Genomic DNA, 17,888 nt, shown 5'->3' on the forward strand with positions numbered 1-17,888 from the left:
TTTCTTTCTTTCTTTTATACCCCACCCCCCCCAGCTTCCAAATCATGGTTGACAAAATTAATATTCTATCTTCTGCATTCTTACTCTTTCTTTATGCAGATTAACAATCTTTTTATTATTTTATTGAAATTTCCATGAATGTTCAAGGAAATGGGATACAAAAGTTTTTCTTTCTTTCTTTTATCCCCCACCCCCTAGCATCCAAATCATGGTTGACAACATTAATATTCTATCTTCTGCATTCTTACTCTTTTTCTTTATTCAGATTAACAATCTTTTTATTATTTTATTGAAATTCCCATGAATGTTCAAGGAAATGGCATACAGCAGTTTTACTTTCTTTCTCTAATCCCCCACCACCCCAGCTTTCAAATCATGCTTGACACCATTAATATTCTATCTTCTGCATTATTACTCTTTTTCTTTATGCGGATTAACAATCTTTTTATTATTTTGTTGAAATTTCCATGAATGTTCAAGGAAATGGGTTACAACAGTTTTTCTTACTTTCTTTATTCCCCCACCCCCCCCAGCTTCCTAATCATGGTTGACAACATTAATATTCTATCTTCTGCATTCTTACTCTTTTTCTTTATTCAGATTAACAATCTTTTTATTATTTTATTGAAATTCCCATGAATGTTCAAGGAAATGGGATACAGCAGTTTTACTTTCTTTCTTTAATCCCCCTCCACCCCAGCTATCAAATCATGCTTGACACCATTAATATTCTATCTTCTGCATTCTTACTCTTTGTCTTTATGCAGATTAACAATCTTTTTATTATTTTATTGAAATTTAAATGAATGTTCAAGGAAATGGGATGCAACAGTTTTTTTCTTTCTTTCATCCCCCACCCCCCCCAGCTTCCAAATCATGGTTGACAACATTAATATTCTACCTCCGTCATTCTAACACCTTTTCTTTATGCAGATTAACAATCTTTTTAGTATTTTATTGAAATTTCCATGACTGTTCAAGGAAATGGGATACAACAGTTTTTCTTTCTTTCTTTTATACCCCACCCCCACCAGCTTCCAAATCATGGTTGACAACCTTAATATTCTATCTTCTGAGTCTTTCACTTTTTCTTTATGCAGATTAACAGTCTTTTTATTATTTTATTGAAATTTCCATGAATATTCATGGAAATGGGATACAACAGTTTTTCTTTCATTCTTTCATCCCCCCCCCACCTTCCAAATCATGTTTGACAACATTAATATTCTATCTTCTGCATTCTTACTCTTTTTCTTTATGCAGATTAACAATCTTTTATTATTTTATTGAAATTTAAATGAATGTTCAAGGAAATGGGATACAACAGTTTTTCTTTCTTTCTTTTATCCCCCACCCCCCCTAGCTTCCAAATCATGGTTGACAACATTAATATTCTATCTTCTGCATTCTTACTCTTTTTCTTTATGCAGATTAACTATCTTTTTACTATTATATTGAAATTTCCATGAATGTTCAAGGAAATGGGATACAACAGTTTTTCTCTCTTTCTTTTATCCCCCACCCCCCCAGCTTCCAAATCATATTTGACAACATTAATATTCTATCTTCTGCATTCTTACTCTTTTTCTTTATGCAGATTAACAATCTTTTTATTATTTTGTTGAAATTTCCATGAATGTTCCAGGAAATGGGATACAACAGTTTTTCTTACTTTCTTTATTCCCCCACCCCCCCCCAGCTTCCAAATCATGGTTGACAACATTAATATTCTATCTTCTGCATTCTTACTCTTTTTCTTTATGCAGATTAACTATCTTTTTACTATTATATTGAAATTTCCACGAATGTTCAAGGAAATGGGATACAACAGTTTTTCTCTCTTTCTTATATCCCCCACCCCCCCAGCTTCCAAATCATATTTGACAACATTAATATTCTATCTTCTGCATTCTTACTCGTTTTCTTTATGCAGATTAACAATCTTTTTATTATTTTGTTGAAATTTCCATGAATATTCCAGGAAATGGGATACAACAGTTTTTCTTAATTTCTTTATTCCCCCACCCCCTCCAGCTTCCAAATCATGGTTGACAACATTAATATTCTATCTTCTGCACTCTTCCTCTTTTTCGTTATGCAGATTAACAATCTTTTCATAATTTTATTTAAATTTCCATGAATGTTATAGGAAATGGGATACAAAAGTTTTTCTTTCTTTCTTTTATCCCCCACGACCCTAGCTTCCAAATCATGGTTGACAACATTAATATTCTATCTTCTGCATTCTTACTCTTTTTCTTTATTCAGATTAACAATCTTTTTATTATTTTATTAAATTCCCATGAATGTTCAAGGAAATGGGATACAGCAGTTTTTCTTTCTTTCTTTAATCCCCCACCACCCCAGCTTTCAAATCATGCTTGACACCATTAATATTCTATCTTCTGCATTCTTACTCTTTTACTTTATGCAGATTAACAATCTTTTTATTATTTTATTGAAATTTCCATGAATGTTCAAGGAAATGGGATACAACAGTTTTTCTTTCTTTCTTTTATCCCCCACCACCCCTAGGTTCCAAATCATAGTTGACAACATTAATATTCTATCTTCTGCATTCTTACTCTTTTTCTTTATGCAGATTAACTATCTTTTTACTATTATATTGAAATTTCCATGAATGTTCAAGGAAATGGGATACAACAGTTTTTCTCTCTTTCTTTTATCCTCCACACCCCCAGCTTCCAAATCATATTTGACAACATTAATATTCTATCTTCTGCATTCTTACTCTTTTTCTTTATGCAGATTAACAATCTTTTTATTATTTTGTTGAAATTTCCATGAATGTTCAAGGAAATGGGATACAACAGTTTTTCTTACTTTCTTTTATCCCCCACCACCCCCAGCTTCCAAATCATGCTTGACAACATTAATATACTATCTTCTGCATTCTTACTCTTTTTCGTTATGCAGATTAACAATCTTTTCATGATTTTATTTAAATTTCCATGAATGTTAAAGGAAATGGGATACAAAAGTTTTTCTTTCTTTCGTTTATCCCCCACGCCCCTAGCTTCCAAATCATGGTTGACAACATTAATATTCTATCTTCTGCATTCTTACTCTTTTTCTTTATTCAGATTAACAATCTTTTTATTATTTTATTGAAATTCCCATGAATGTTCAAGGAAATGGGATACAGCAGTTTTTCTTTCTTTCTTTAATCCCCCACCACCCCAGCTTTCAAATCATGCTTGACACCATTAATATTCTATCTTCTGCATTCTTACTCCTTTTCTTTATGCAGATTAACAATCTTTTTATTATTTTATTGAAATTTCCATGAATGTTCAAGGAAATGGGATACAACAGTTTTTTTCTTTCTTTCATCCCCCACCCCCCCATCTTCCAAATCATGGTTGACAACATTAATATTCTATCTTCTGCATTCTAACTCTTTTTCTTTATGCAGATTAACAATCTTTTATTATTTTATTGAAATTTCCATGAATGTTCAGGGTAATGGGATACAACAGTTTTTCTTTCTTTCTTTTATCCCCCACCACCCCCCAGCTTCCAAATCATGGTTGACAACATTAATATTGAATCTTCTGCATTCTTACACTTTTTCTTTATGCAGATTAACAATCTTTTTATTATTTTATTGAAATTTCCATGAATGTTCAAGGAAATGGGATACAACAGTTTTTCTTTCTTTCTTTTATCCCCCACCACCCCCAGCTTCCAAATCATGCTTGACAACATTAATATACTATCTTCTGCATTCTTATTCTTTTCCTTTATGCAGATTAACAATCTTTTTATTATTTTGTTGAAATTTCCATGAATGTTGCAGGAAATGGGATACAACAGTTTTTCTTTCTTTTTTTAATCCCCCAACCCCCCCGCTTTCTCATCATGGTTGATAACATTAATATTCTATCTTCTGCATTCTTACTCTTTTTCGTTATGCAGATTAACAATCTTTTTATGATTTTATTGAAATTTCCATGAATGTTCCAGGAAATGGGATACAACAGTTTTTCTTTCTTTCTTTTATCCCCCACCGCCCCCAGCTTCCAAATCATGGTTGACAACATTAATATTCTATCTTCTGCATGCTTACTCTTTTTCTTTATGCAGATTCACAATCTTTTTATTATTTTATTGATATTACCATGAATGTTCAAGGAAATGGGATACAACACTTTTTCTTTCTTTCTTTCATCCCCCGACACCCCCATCTTCCAAATCATGCTTGACAACATTTATATTGTATCTTCTGCATTCTTACTCTTTTTCTTTATGCAGATTAACAATCTTTTTATTATTTTGTTGAAATTTCCATGAAAGTTCAAGGAAATGGGATACAACTGTTTTTCTTACTTTCTTTCTTCCCCCAACCCCCCCAGCTTCCAAATCATGGTTGACAACATTAATATTCTATCTTCTGCATTCTTACTCTTTTTCTTTATGCAGATTCACAATCGTTTTATTATTTTATTTAAATTTCCATGAATGTTCAAGGAAATGGGATACAACAGTTTTTCTTTCTTTCTTTTATCCCCCATGCCCCCCAGCTTACAAATCATGGTTGACTACATTAATGTTCTATCTTCTGCATTCTTACTCTTTTTCTTTATGCAGATTGACAATCTTTTTATTATTTTATTGAAATTTCCATGAATGTTCAAGGAAATGGGATACAACAGTTTTTCTTTCTTTCTTTTATCCCCCACCCCCCCCCCAGCTTCCAAATCATGGTTGACAACATTAATATTCTATCTTCTGCATTCTTACTCTTTTTCTTTATGCAGATTCACAATCTTTTTATTATTTTATTGATATTACCATGAATGTTCAAGGAAATGGGATACAACAGTTTTTCTTTCTTTCTTTCATCCCCCGACACCCCGATCTTCCAAATCATGCTTGACAACATTAATATTGTATCTTCTGCATTCTTACGCTTTTTCTTTATGCAGATTAACAATCTTTTTATTATTTTGTTGAAATTTCCATGAAAGTTCCAGGAAATGGGATACAACAGTTTTTCTTACTTTCTTTATTCCCCCACCCCCCCCAGCTTCCAAATCATGGTTGACAACATTAATATTCTATCTTCTGCATTCTTACTCTTTTTCGTTATGCAGATTAACAATCTTTTCATGATTTTATTTAAATTTCCATGAATGTTAAAGGAAATGGGATACAGCAGTTCTTCTTTCTTTCTTTTATCCCCCAACCCCTAGCTTCCAAATCATGGTTGACAACATTAATATTCTATCTTCTGTATTCTTACACTTTTTCTTTATTCAGATTAACAATCTTTTAATTATTTTATTGAAATTTCCATGAATGTTCATGGAAATGGGATACAGCAGTTCTTCTTTCTTTCTTTAATCCCCCACTACCCCAGCTTTCACATCATGCTTGACACCATTAATATTCTATCTTCTGCATTCTTACTCTATTTCTTTATTCAGATTAACAATCTTTGTATTATTTTATTGAAATTCCAATGAATGTTCAAGGAAATGGGATACAGCAGTTTTTCTTTCTTTCTTTAATCCTCCACCACCCCAGCTTTCAAATCATGCTTGACACCATTAATATTCTATCTTCTGCATTCTTACTCCTTTTCTTTATGCAGATTAACAATCTTTTTATTATTTTATTGAAATTTCCATGAATGTTCAAGGAAATGGGATACAACAGTTTTTTTCTTTCTTTCATCCCCCACCCCCCCATCTTCCAAATCATGGTTGACAACATTAATATTCTATCTTCTGCATTCTAACTCTTTTTCTTTATGCAGATTAACAATCTTTTATTATTTTATTGAAATTTCCATGAATGTTCAGGGTAATGGGATACAACAGTTTTTCTTTCTTTCTTTTATCCCCCACCACCCCCCAGCTTCCAAATCATGGTTGAAAACATTAATATTGAATCTTCTGCATTCTTACACTTTTTCTTTATGCAGATTAACAATCTTTTTATTATTTTATTGAAATTTCCATGAATGTTCAAGGAAATGGGATACAACAGTTTTTCTTTCTTTCTTTTATCCCCCACCACCCCTAGGTTCCAAATCATAGTTGACAACATTAATATTCTATCTTCTGCATTCTTACTCTTTTTCTTTATGCAGATTAACTATCTTTTCACTATTATATTGAAATTTCCATGAATGTTCAAGGAAATGGGATACAACAGTTTTTCTCTCTTTCTTTTATCCTCCACACCCCCAGCTTCCAAATCATGGTTGACAACATTAATATTCTATCTTCTGCATTCTTACTCTTTTTCGTTATGCAGATTAACAATCTTTTCATGATTTTATTTAAATTTCCATGAATGTTAAAGGAAATGGGATACAAAAGTTTTTCTTTCTTTCGTTTATCCCCCACCCCCCTAGCTTCCAAATCATGGTTGACAACATTAATATTCTATCTTCTGCATTCTTACACTTTTTCTTTATTCAGATTAACAATCTTTTTATTATTTTATTGAAATTCCCATGAATGTTCAAGGAAATGGGATACAGCAGTTTTTCTTTCTTTCTTTAATCCCCCACCACCCCAGCTTTCAAATCATGCTTGACACCATTAATATTCTATCTTCTTCATTCTTACTCTTTTTCTTTATGCAGATTAACAATCTTTTTATTATTTTATTGAAATTTCCATTAATGTTCAAGGAAATGGGATACAACAGTTTTTTTCTTTCTTTCATCCCCCACACCCCCATCTTCCAAATAATGGTTGACAACATTAATATTGAATCTTCTGCATTCTTACACTTTTTCTTTATGCAGATTAACAATCTTTTTATTATTTTATTGAAATTTCCATGAATGTTCAAGGAAATGGGATACAACAGTTTTTCTTTCTTTCTTTTATCCCCCAGCACCCCCAGCTTCCAAATCATGCTTGACAACATTAATATACTATCTTCTGCATTCTTATTCTTTTCCTTTATGCAGATTAACAATCTTTTTATTATTTTGTTGAAATTTCCATGAATGTTGCAGGAAATGGGATACAACAGTTTTTCTTTCTTTTTTTAATCCCCCACCCCCCCCGCTTTCTCATCATGGTTGATAACATTAATATTCTATCTTCTGCATTCTTACTCTTTTTCGTTATGCAGATTAACAATCTTTTTATGATTTTATTGAAATTTCCATGAATGTTCCAGGAAATGGGATACAACAGTTTTTCTTTCTTTCTTTTATCCCCCACCCCCCCCCAGCTTCCAAATCATGGTTGACAACATTAATATTCTATCTTCTGCATTCTTACTCTTTTTCTTTATGCAGATTCACAATCTTTTTATTATTTTATTGATATTACCATGAATGTTCAAGGAAATGGGATACAACACTTTTTCTTTCTTTCTTTCATCCCCCGACACCCCCATCTTCCAAATCATGCTTGACAACATTAATATTGTATCTTCTGCATTCTTACTCTTTTTCTTTATGCAGATTAACAATCTTTTTATTATTTTGTTGAAATTTCCATGAAAGTTCAAGGAAATGGGATACAACTGTTTTTCTTACTTTCTTTCTTCCCCCAATCCCCCCAGCTTCCAAATCATGGTTGACAACATTAATATTCTATCTTCTGCATTCTTACTCTTTTTCTTTATGCAGATTAACTATCTTTTTACTATTATATTGAAATTTCCATGAATGTTCAAGGAAATGGGATACAACAGTTTTTCTCTCTTTCTTTTATCCCCCACCCCCCCCCCAGCTTCCAAATCATGGTTGACAACATTAATATTCTATCTTCTGCATTCTTACTCTTTTTCTTTATGCAGATTCACAATCTTTTTATTATTTTATTGATATTACCATGAATGTTCAAGGAAATGGGATACAACAGTTTTTCTTTCTTTCTTTCATCCCCCGACACCCCGATCTTCCAAATCATGCTTGACAACATTAATATTGTATCTTCTGCATTCTTACGCTTTTTCTTTATGCAGATTAACAATCTTTTTATTATTTTGTTGAAATTTCCATGAAAGTTCCAGGAAATGGGATACAACAGTTTTTCTTACTTTCTTTATTCCCCCACCCCCCCCAGCTTCCAAATCATGGTTGACAACATTAATATTCTATCTTCTGCATTCTTACTCTTTTTCGTTATGCAGATTAACAATCTTTTCATGATTTTATTTAAATTTCCATGAATGTTAAAGGAAATGGGATACAGCAGTTCTTCTTTCTTTCTTTTATCCCCCAACCCCTAGCTTCCAAATCATGGTTGACAACATTAATATTCTATCTTCTGTATTCTTACACTTTTTCTTTATTCAGATTAACAATCTTTTAATTATTTTATTGAAATTTCCATGAATGTTCATGGAAATGGGATACAGCAGTTCTTCTTTCTTTCTTTAATCCCCCACTACCCCAGCTTTCACATCATGCTTGACACCATTAATATTCTATCTTCTGCATTCTTACTCTATTTCTTTATTCAGATTAACAATCTTTGTATTATTTTATTGAAATTCCCATGAATGTTCAAGGAAATGGGATACAGCAGTTTTTCTTTCTTTCTTTAATCCTCCACCACCCCAGCTTTCAAATCATGCTTGACACCATTAATATTCTATCTTCTGCATTCTTACTCCTTTTCTTTATGCAGATTAACAATCTTTTTATTATTTTATTGAAATTTCCATGAATGTTCAAGGAAATGGGATACAACAGTTTTTTTCTTTCTTTCATCCCCCACCCCCCCATCTTCCAAATCATGGTTGACAACATTAATATTCTATCTTCTGCATTCTAACTCTTTTTCTTTATGCAGATTAACAATCTTTTTATTATTTTATTGAAATTTCCATGAATGTTCAAGGAAATGGGATACAACAGTTTTTCTTTCTTTCTTTTATCCCCCACCACCCCTAGGTTCCAAATCATAGTTGACAACATTAATATTCTATCTTCTGCATTCTTACTCTTTTTCTTTATGCAGATTAACTATCTTTTTACTATTATATTGAAATTTCCATGAATGTTCAAGGAAATGGGATACAACAGTTTTTCTCTCTTTCTTTTATCCTCCACACCCCCAGCTTCCAAATCATATTTGACAACATTAATATTCTATCTTCTGCATTCTTACTCTTTTTCTTTATGCAGATTAACAATCTTTTTATTATTTTGTTGAAATTTCCATGAATGTTCAAGGAAATGGGATACAACAGTTTTTCTTACTTTCTTTTATCCCCCACCACCCCCAGCTTCCAAATCATGCTTGACAACATTAATATACTATCTTCTGCATTCTTACTCTTTTTCGTTATGCAGATTAACAATCTTTTCATGATTTTATTTAAATTTCCATGAATGTTAAAGGAAATGGGATACAAAAGTTTTTCTTTCTTTCGTTTATCCCCCACCCCCCTAGCTTCCAAATCATGGTTGACAACATTAATATTCTATCTTCTGCATTCTTACTCTTTTTCTTTATTCAGATTAACAATCTTTTTATTATTTTATTGAAATTCCCATGAATGTTCAAGGAAATGGGATACAGCAGTTTTTCTTTCTTTCTTTAATCCCCCACCACCCCAGCTTTCAAATCATGCTTGACACCATTAATATTCTATCTTCTGCATTCTTACTCCTTTTCTTTATGCAGATTAACAATCTTTTTATTATTTTATTGAAATTTCCATGAATGTTCAAGGAAATGGGATACAACAGTTTTTTTCTTTCTTTCATCCCCCACCCCCCCATCTTCCAAATCATGGTTGACAACATTAATATTCTATCTTCTGCATTCTAACTCTTTTTCTTTATGCAGATTAACAATCTTTTATTATTTTATTGAAATTTCCATGAATGTTCAGGGTAATGGGATACAACAGTTTTTCTTTCTTTCTTTTATCCCCCACCACCCCCCAGCTTCCAAATCATGGTTGACAACATTAATATTGAATCTTCTGCATTCTTACACTTTTTCTTTATGCAGATTAACAATCTTTTTATTATTTTATTGAAATTTCCATGAATGTTCAAGGAAATGGGATACAACAGTTTTTCTTTCTTTTTTTAATCCCCCAACCCCCCCGCTTTCTCATCATGGTTGATAACATTAATATTCTATCTTCTGCATTCTTACTCTTTTTCGTTATGCAGATTAACAATCTTTTTATGATTTTATTGAAATTTCCATGAATGTTCCAGGAAATGGGATACAACAGTTTTTCTTTCTTTCTTTTATCCCCCACCGCCCCCAGCTTCCAAATCATGGTTGACAACATTAATATACTATCTTCTGCATTCTTACTCTTTTTCTCTATGCAGATTAACAAACTTTTTATTATTTTATTGATATTTCCATGAATGTTCAAGGAAATGGGATACAACACTTTTTCTTTCTTTCTTTCATCCCCCGACACCCCCATCTTCCAAATCATGCTTGACAACATTAATATTGTATCTTCTGCATTCTTACTCTTTTTCTTTATGCAGATTACCAATCTTTTTATTATTTTGTTGAAATTTCCATAAAAGTTCAAGGAAATGGGATACAACTGTTTTTCTTACTTTCTTTCTTCCCCCAATCCCCCCAGCTTCCAAATCATGGTTGACAACATTAATATTCTATCTTCTGCATTCTTACACTTTTTCTTTATGCAGATTCACAATCGTTTTATTATTTTATTTAAATTTCCATAAATGTTCAAGGAAATGGGATACAACAGTTTTTCTTTCTTTCTTTTATCCCCCACGCCCCCCAGCTTACAAATCATGGTTGACTACATTAATGTTCTATCTTCTACATTCTTACTCTTTTTCTTTATGCAGATTAACAATCTTTTTATTATTTTATTGAAATTTCCATGAATGTTCAAGGAAATGGGATACAACAGTTTTTCTTTCTTTCTTTTATCCCCCACCCCCCCCCCAGCTTCCAAATCATGGTTGACAACATTAATATTCTATCTTCTGCATTCTTACTCTTTTTCTTTATGCAGATTCACAATCTTTTTATTATTTTATTGATATTACCATGAATGTTCAAGGAAATGGGATACAACACTTTTTCTTTCTTTCTTTCATCCCCCGACACCCCGATCTTCCAAATCATGCTTGACAACATTAATATTGTATCTTCTGCATTCTTACTCTTTTTCTTTATGCAGATTAACAATCTTTTTATTATTTTGTTGAAATTTCCATGAAAGTTCCAGGAAATGGGATACAACAGTTTTTCTTACTTTCTTTATTCCCCCACCACCCCAGCTTCCAAATCATGGTTGACAACATTAATATTCTATCTTCTGCATTCTTACTCTTATTCGTTATGCAGATTAACAATCTTTTCATGATTTTATTTAAATTTCCATGAATGTTAAAGGAAATGGGATACAGCAGTTCTTCTTTCTTTCTTTTATCCCCCAACCCCTAGCTTCCAAATCATGCTTGACAACATTAATATACTATCTTCTGCATTCTTATTCTTTTCCTTTATGCAGATTAACAATCTTTTTATTATTTTGTTGAAATTTCCATGAATGTTGCAGGAAATGGGATACAACAGTTTTTCTTTCTTTTTTTAATCCCCCAACCCCCCCGCTTTCTCATCATGGTTGATAACATTAATATTCTATGTTCTGCATTCTTACTCTTTTTCGTTATGCAGATTAACAATCTTTTTATGATTTTATTGAAATTTCCATGAATGTTCCAGGAAATGGGATACAACAGTTTTTCTTTCTTTCTTTTATCCCCCACCGCCCCCAGCTTCCAAATCATGGTTGACAACATTAATATTCTATCTTCTGCATTCTTACTCTTTTTCTTTATGCAGATTCACAATCTTTTTATTATTTTATTGATATTACCATGAATGTTCAAGGAAATGGGATACAACACTTTTTCTTTCTTTCTTTCATCCCCCGACACCCCCATCTTCCAAATCATGCTTGACAACATTAATATTGTATCTTCTGCATTCTTACTCTTTTTCTTTATGCAGATTAACAATCTTTTTATTATTTTGTTGAAATTTCCATGAAAGTTCAAGGAAATGGGATACAACTGTTTTTCTTACTTTCTTTCTTCCCCCAATCCCCCCAGCTTCCAAATCATGGTTGACAACATTAATATTCTATCTTCTGCATTCTTACACTTTTTCTTTATGCAGATTCACAATCGTTTTATTATTTTATTTAAATTTCCATGAATGTTCAAGGAAATGGGATACAACAGTTTTTCTTTCTTTCTTTTATCCCCCACGCCCCCCAGCTTACAAATCATGGTTGACTACATTAATGTTCTATCTTCTGCATTCTTACTCTTTTTCTTTATGCAGATTAACAATCTTTTTATTATTTTATTGAAATTTCCATGAATGTTCTAGGAAATGGGATACAACAGTTTTTCTTTCTTTCTTTTATCCCCCACCCCCCCCAGCTTCCAAATCATGGTTGACAATATTAATATTCTATCTTCTGCATTCTTACTCTTTTTCTTTATGCAGATTCACAATCTTTTTATTATTTTATTGATATTACCATGAATGTTCAAGGAAATGGGATACAACACTTTTTCTTTCTTTGTTTCATCCCCCGACACCCACATCTTCCAAATCATGCTTGACAACATTAATATTGTATCTTCTGCATTCTTACTCTTTTTCTTTATGCACATTAACAATCTTTTTATTATTTTGTTGAAATTTCCATGAAAGTTCAAGGAAATGGGATACAACTGTTTTTCTTACTTTCTTTCTTCTCCCAATCCCCCCAGCTTCCAAATCATGGTTGACAACATTAATATTCTATCTTCTGCATTCTTACTCTTTTTCTTTATGCAGATTCACAATCGTTTTATTATTTTATTTAAATTTCCATGAATGTTCAAGGAAATGGGATACAACAGTTTTTCTTTCTTTCTTTTATCCCCCACGCCCCCCAGCTTACAAATCATGGTTGACAACATTAATATTCTATCTTCTGCATTCTTACTCTTTTTCTTTATGCAGATTAACAATCTTTTTATTATTTTATTGAAATTTCCATGAATGTTCAAGGAAATGGGATACAACAGTTTTTCTTTCTTTCTTTTATCCCCCACCCCCCCCCAGCTTCCAAATCATGGTTGACAACATTAATATTCTATCTTCTGCATTCTTACTCTTTTTCTTTATGCAGATTCACAATCTTTTTATTATTTTATTGATATTACCATGAATGTTCAAGGAAATGGGATACAACACTTTTTCTTTCTTTCTTTCATCCCCCGACACCCCGATCTTCCAAATCATGCTTGACAACATTAATATTGTATCTTCTGCATTCTTACTCTTTTTCTTTATGCAGATTAACAATCTTTTTATTATTTTGTTGAAATTTCCATGAAAGTTCCAGGAAATGGGATACAACAGTTTTTCTTACTTTCTTTCTTCCCCCACCCCCCCAGCTTCCAAATCATGGTTGACAACATTAATATTCTATCTTCTGCATTCTTACTCTTATTCGTTATGCAGATTAACAATCTTTTCATGATTTTATTTAAATTTCCATGAATGTTAAAGGAAATGGGATACAGCAGTTCTTCTTTCTTTCTTTTATCCCCCAACCCCTAGCTTCCAAATCATGGTTGACAACATTAATATTCTATCTTCTGTATTCTTACTCTTTTTCTTTATTCAGATTAACAATCTTTTAATTATTTTATTGAAATTTCCATGAATGTTCATGGAAATGGGATACAGCAGTTCTTCTTTCTTTCTTTAATCCCCCACTACCCCAGCTTTCACATCATGCTTGACACCATTAATATTCTATCTTCTGCATTCTTACTCTATTTCTTTATTCAGATTAACAATCTTTTTATTATTTTATTGAAATTCCCATGAATGTTCAAGGAAATGGGATACAGCAGTTTTTCTTTCTTTCTTTAATCCTCCACCACCCCAGCTTTCAAATCATGCTTGACAACATTAATATTCTATCTTCTGCATTCTTACTCTTTTTCTTTATGCAGATTAACAATCTTTTCATGATTTTATTTAAATTTCCATGAATGTTAAAGGAAATGGGATACAAAAGTTTTTCTTTCTTTCGTTTATCCCCCACCCCCCTAGCTTCCAAATCATGGTTGACAACATTAATATTCTATCTTCCGCATTCTTACTCTTTTTCTTTATGCAGATTCACAATCTTTTTATTATTTTATTGATATTACCATGAATGTTCAAGGAAATGGGATACAACACTTTTTCTTTCTTTCTTTCATCCCCCGACACCCCCATCTTCCAAATCATGCTTGACAACATTTATATTGTATCTTCTGCATTCTTACTCTTTTTCTTTATGCAGATTAACAATCTTTTTATTATTTTGTTGAAATTTCCATGAAAGTTCAAGGAAATGGGATACAACTGTTTTTCTTACTTTCTTTCTTCCCCCAACCCCCCCAGCTTCCAAATCATGGTTGACAACATTAATATTCTATCTTCTGCATTCTTACTCTTTTTCTTTATGCAGATTCACAATCGTTTTATTATTTTATTTAAATTTCCATGAATGTTCAAGGAAATGGGTTACAACAGTTTTTCTTTCTTTCTTTTATCCCCCACGCCCCCCAGCTTACAAATCATGGTTGACTACATTAATGTTCTATCTTCTGCATTCTTACTCTTTTTCTTTATGCAGATTAACAATCTTTTTATTATTTTATTGAAATTTCCATGAAGTTCAAGGAAATGGGATACAACAGTTTTTCTTTCTTTCTTTTATCCCCCACCCCCCCCCAGCTTCCAAATCATGGTTGACAACATTAATATTCTATCTTCTGCATTCTTACTCTTTTTCTTTATGCAGATTCACAATCTTTTTATTATTTTATTGATATTACCATGAATGTTCAAGGAAATGGGATACAACAGTTTTTCTTTCTTTCTTTCATCCCCCGACACCCCGATCTTCCAAATCATGCTTGACAACATTAATATTGTATCTTCTGCATTCTTACGCTTTTTCTTTATGCAGATTAACAATCTTTTTATTATTTTGTTGAAATTTCCATGAAAGTTCCAGGAAATGGGATACAACAGTTTTTCTTACTTTCTTTATTCCCCCACCCCACCCCAGCTTCCAAATCATGGTTGACAACATTAATATTCTATCTTCTGCATTCTTACTCTTTTTCGTTATGCAGATTAACAATCTTTTCATGATTTTATTTAAATTTCCATGAATGTTAAAGGAAATGGGATACAGCAGTTCTTCTTTCTTTCTTTTATCCCCCAACCCCTAGCTTCCAAATCATGGTTGACAACATTAATATTCTATCTTCTGTATTCTTACACTTTTTCTTTATTCAGATTAACAATCTTTTAATTATTTTATTGAAATTTCCATGAATGTTCATGGAAATGGGATACAGCAGTTCTTCTTTCTTTCTTTAATCCCCCACTACCCCAGCTTTCACATCATGCTTGACACCATTAATATTCTATCTTCTGCATTCTTACTCTATTTCTTTATTCAGATTAACAATCTTTTTATTATTTTATTGAAATTCCCATGAATGTTCAAGGAAATGGGATACAGCAGTTTTTCTTTATTTCTTTAATCCTCCACCACCCCAGCTTTCAAATCATGCTTGACACCATTAATATTCTATCTTCTGCATTCTTACTCCTTTTCTTTATGCAGATTCACAATCTTTTTATTATTTTATTGAAATTTCCATGAATGTTCAAGGAAATGGGATACAACAGTTTTTTTCTTTCTTTCTACCCCCCCCCCCATCTTCCAAATCACGGTTGACAACATTAATATTCTATCTTCTGCATTCTAACTCTTTTTCTTTATGCAGATTAACAATCTTTTATTATTTTATTGAAATTTCCATGAATGTTCAAGGAAATGGGATACAACAGTTTTTCTTTCTTTCTTTTATCCCCCACCACCCCTAGGTTCCAAATCATAGTTGACAACATTAATATTCTATCTTCTGCATTCTTACTCTTTTTCTTTATGCAGATTAACTATCTTTTTACTATTATATTGAAATTTCCATGAATGTTCAAGGAAATGGGATACAACAGTTTTTCTCTCTTTCTTTTATCCTCCACACCCCCAGCTTCCAAATCATATTTGATAACATTAATATTCTATCTTCTGCATTCTTACTCTTTTTCTTTATGCAGATTAACAATCTTTTTATTATTTTGTTGAAATTTCCATGAATGTTCAAGGAAATGGGATACAACAGTTTTTCTTACTTTCTTTTATCCCCCACCACCCCCAGCTTCCAAATCATGCTTGACAACATTAATATCCTATCTTCTGCATTCTTACTCTTTTTCGTTATGCAGATTAACAATCTTTTCATGATTTTATTTAAATTTCCATGAATGTTAAAGGAAATGGGATACAAAAGTTTTTCTTTCTTTCGTTTATCCCCCACCCCCCTAGCTTCCAAATCATGGTTGACAACATTAATATTCTATCTTCTGCATTCTTACTCTTTTTCTTTATTCAGATTAAAAATCTTTTTATTATTTTATTGAAATTCCCATGAATGTTCAAGGAAATGGGATACAGCAGTTTTTCTTTCTTTCTTTAATCCCCCACCACCCCAGCTTTCAAATCATGCTTGACACCATTAATATTCTATCTTCTGCATTCTTACTCCTTTTCTTTATGCAGATTAACAATCTTTTTATTATTTTATTGAAATTTCCATGAATGTTCAAGGAAATGGGATACAACAGTTTTTTTCTTTCTTTCATCCCCCACCCCCCCATCTTCCAAATCATGGTTGACAACATTAATATTCTATCTTCTGCATTCTAACTCTTTTTCTTTATGCAGATTAACAATCTTTTATTATTTTATTGAAATTTCCATGAATGTTCAGGGTAATGGGATACAACAGTTTTTCTTTCTTTCTTTTATCCCCCACCACCCCCCAGCTTCCAAATCATGGTTGACAACATTAATATTGAATCTTGTGCATTCTTACACTTTTTCTTTATGCAGATTAACAATCTTTTTATTATTTTATTGAAATTTCCATGAATGTTCAAGGAAATGGGATACAACAGTTTTTCTTTCTTTCTTTTATCCCCCACCACCCCCAGCTTCCAAATCATGCTTGACAACATTAATATACTATCTTCTGCATTCTTATTCTTTTCCTTTATGCAGATTAACAATCTTTTTATTATTTTGTTGAAATTTCCATGAATGTTGCAGGAAATGGGATACAACAGTTTTTCTTTCTTTTTTTAATCCCCCAACCCCCCCGCTTTCTCATCATGGTTGATAACATTAATATTCTATCTTCTGCATTCTTACTCTTTTTCGTTATGCAGATTAACAATCTTTTTATGATTTTATTGAAATTTCCATGAATGTTCCAGGAAATGGGATACAACAGTTTTTCTTTCTTTCTTTTATCCCCCACCGCCCCCAGCTTCCAAATCATGGTTGACAACATTAATATTCTATCTTCTGCATTCTTACTCTTTTTCTTTATGCAGATTCACAATCTTTTTATTATTTTATTGATATTACCATGAATGTTCAAGGAAATGTGATACAACACTTTTTCTTTCTTTCTTTCATCCCCCGACACCCCCATCTTCCAAATCATGCTTGACAACATTTATATTGTATCTTCTGCATTCTTACTCTTTTTCTTTATGCAGATTAACAATCTTTTTATTATTTTGTTGAAATTTCCATGAAAGTTCAAGGAAATGGGATACAACTGTTTTTCTTACTTTCTTTCTTCCCCCAACCCCCCCAGCTTCCAAATCATGGTTGACAACATTAATATTCTATCTTCTGCATTCTTACTCTTTTTCTTTATGCAGATTCACAATCGTTTTATTATTTTATTTAAATTTCCATGAATGTTCAAGGAA

Source organism: Cynocephalus volans, chromosome 15 (genome assembly GCF_027409185.1).
Source record: "Cynocephalus volans isolate mCynVol1 chromosome 15, mCynVol1.pri, whole genome shotgun sequence".
NCBI classification, from domain to species: domain Eukaryota; kingdom Metazoa; phylum Chordata; class Mammalia; order Dermoptera; family Cynocephalidae; genus Cynocephalus; species Cynocephalus volans.